This window comes from Lactuca saligna, chromosome 6 (genome assembly GCF_052625555.1).
Source record: "Lactuca saligna cultivar CGN05327 chromosome 6, ASM5262555v1, whole genome shotgun sequence".
Lineage (NCBI taxonomy): Eukaryota > Viridiplantae > Streptophyta > Magnoliopsida > Asterales > Asteraceae > Lactuca > Lactuca saligna.
In genome coordinates this window covers 80,910,028-80,913,139 of record NC_136422.1, presented here as the reverse complement: position 1 = coordinate 80,913,139, position 3,112 = coordinate 80,910,028, and positions in this window count along the sequence as shown.

The window sequence follows — 3,112 nt, the reverse complement described above, 5'->3', positions numbered from 1 at the left end:
AGACTCTTATGATCAGTGAAAAGTTTGCACTTTGTGCCATAGAGGTAATGCCTCCATATTTTCAGAGCGAAAACTACCGCTGCCAACTCCAAATCATGCGTCGGGTAGTTCTTTTCATGCTCTTTCAGTTGTCGAGATGCATATGCTATCACCTTTTCTCTTTGGGTCAAAACACAACCCAATCCAACCCCAGACGCATCGCTATAAATAGCGAAGTCTTCAACTCCATTGGGTAGAGAAACTATCGGTGCCTCGCATAGTTTCTTCTTTAGCTTCTCGAATGCTTCTTTATGCTTCTAACTCCAAGCATAAGTAGCTCCTTTGTGGGTCAAAGCTGTTAATGGAGTAGCAATCGAAGAAAAGCCTTGGATAAACCTTCAGTAATATCCGGCTAATCCTAAGAAGCTTCGGATCTCCGTGAGACTTTTCGGTTGTTCCCACTTCATTACAGCTTCAATCTTTGCTGGATCAACCATTATCCCTTCTTGGTTGACTATGTGACCCAAGAATTGGACCTCACGAATCCAAAAATCACATTTGGAGAACTTAGCATACAGCTTCTCCTTCTTCAAGACTTCTAACACTTCTCGCAAGTGTCTGACATGCTCCTCCTGGCTTTTTGAGTAAATCAGAGTGTCATCTATGAACACTATCACAGATTTATCAAGGAACGGATTACAAACCCTATTCATTAAATCCATGAATGTTGTCGGAGCATTGGTTAGTCCAAACGACATAACCAAGAACTCGTAGTGTCCATATCTAGTTTTGAATGCAGTCTTCTCTATATCCTGCTCTCTTACTTTCAGTTGATGATATCCTGACCTAAGATCGATCTTCGAGAAATAGCTCGAACCTTGCAATTGATCAAACAGGTCATCAATCCTTGGCAACGGATATCTATTCTTTATTGTTGCCTTGTTCAGCTCTTGGTAATCAATGCACATCCTCTTGCTTCCATCTTTCTTCTTCACGAATAACACCGGAGCTCCCCAGGGTGATGAACTAGGTCTAATGAAACCTTTGTCCAATAACTCCTGAAGTTGCATCATCAGCTCCTTCATCTCCGTCGGTGCTAATTGATAAGGTGCTTTTGCTATTGGCGTTGTTCCTGGTAACAAGTCTATTCTGAAATCGACTTGTCTATCAGGTGGTAATCCAGGAAGATCTTCGTGAAATACTTCCGGATAATCACACACCACAGGAATACTCTGCATCACCTTCTTATCCTTCGTAGCATCAATTCCTTCCCTGGCGGGTTCACTTTCACTATCTTCTTCTTGCACAAAATCTCAGCGTCATTGGCGCTGAGCCAATCCATTCCCAACACGATGTTGAAACCATTAAGTTCGATAGGCAATAATTCCTCGCGGAACTTATTCCCATTCAAGTGAATTAAGATGTTTTTCATACAATGGCTAACAGGTACAAACATGCCACTAGCAACTTCGACTAATAAAGCATCATCTAGTCTATCAACAGCCAAAGCTAGTTTTCTACCAAATTCATGCGATATAAAGGAGTAGTTGGCTCCAGAATCAAATAAAATTTGGGCAGGCAAATTGTTAATGAGAAAGGTACCTGAAGCGACATCAGCTTCATCCTTAGCAGCTTCCAGTGTCATCTAGAATGTTCTCGCCTTCGGCTTTGGTGGAATGTTGGTCTTAGCTGCCTCCTTCTTCTTCGGACAGTCTTTCAAAATGTGCCCCTCTTCATTACAACCAAAACACATCCTTTTGTTGTTCGGACATTCATTGGAAAAATGTCCAACCTTTCCACACTTGTAGCAAGTTGCATCCTCGCTACATTTCCCAAAGTGCTTTTTCTTACACTTTTCACACCACTTTGCTTCGCCTCCTTTTCCCCCACCAAACCTTTTCGAATCAGATTTCGGAAATTTGTTTTTCTTACCGGAACCAGATGTTCCCTCAAACTTCCTCTTCTCACCAACCTCAACCTTGTTGGTGGTTCTCCCCTTTATCATGTTCTCAACATACTTGGCAGCCCTGATAGCTGCCTCTAAAGTATGTGCCTGACGTACTGGCACCTCGTACTCCCATGGGAGTCTCTTCGCATACCGGTCCACCTTTGTCAGCTAGTCTGGAATGATACGCAAGGCAAACTCCATCTTATCGATGAAGTTATTGGTGTATTCATCGACTGACATGCTGCCTTTCGTTAGTGTCAGAAACTTGTTCTCTAGCTCCAATAGATTTTGAGCCGAGCAAAACTTGCGCTTGAACTGCAACAAGAACTCTGCCCATGACAATTGCAGTGGCTCATTTGGGCTTAAAGTCTTCCCTAGAGTATTCCACCAACGAACGGCTCCTCCTCGGAACTGACATACTGCATAGATAGTCTGCAAGTTGCCTCTACAGCCACAAGTCATGAAGGCTAACTCCATTTCAGAGATCCAATCCATCACTCCTATCGGATCCTCTTTTCCATTGAAGGTTGATGGTTTGCAAGTTAGAAAGTCCTTGTACTTGCATCCCATTCCATCATTCTTTCCATCATGGTTGTCTCGTCTAACTATCGGTGGGTTGGCTTGACCAACCGATCCATTGAAGTTTCCACCTTCCAAGTGCCCTTAATTTAATTCAGGCTCTTCCACACGAATTGACAGTTCTTCACGATTCTGTTGAAGCAACCGTCTAGTTTCATCCATCTGACGATCCAACATCGTTTGAATCATCATTTGCACACCAGCCATGGTTATCGGCTCAGGTGCTGCTGCTACAACAGGTCTTTGCTCAATCACTGGTGGTTGATTCCTGTTTTCATCAGCATTTCCAACTCCACTTCTTGTTCTCACCATTTTTGATCTACACACCGAATAAGGTGAAATTAGATCCTCATTCACGATAGATATTCAAATCATCCTTATCACTCTAAAACGTTTACATGCTAGTTCTAATATCGTAGACGTACGCTTAGAATCCTACACACATAAAGTTTCTAGATCCGGTCGACAACAGACCATAGATTCGAACAAATAATATCATATATGGCAACATATAACATTTAGCACATAAAGCATTTTAGGTGACTTTCCTAAAATAAACCAGTGCTCGTGTCTAAAATGTAACAGACACACATCTCAAAATTTCAC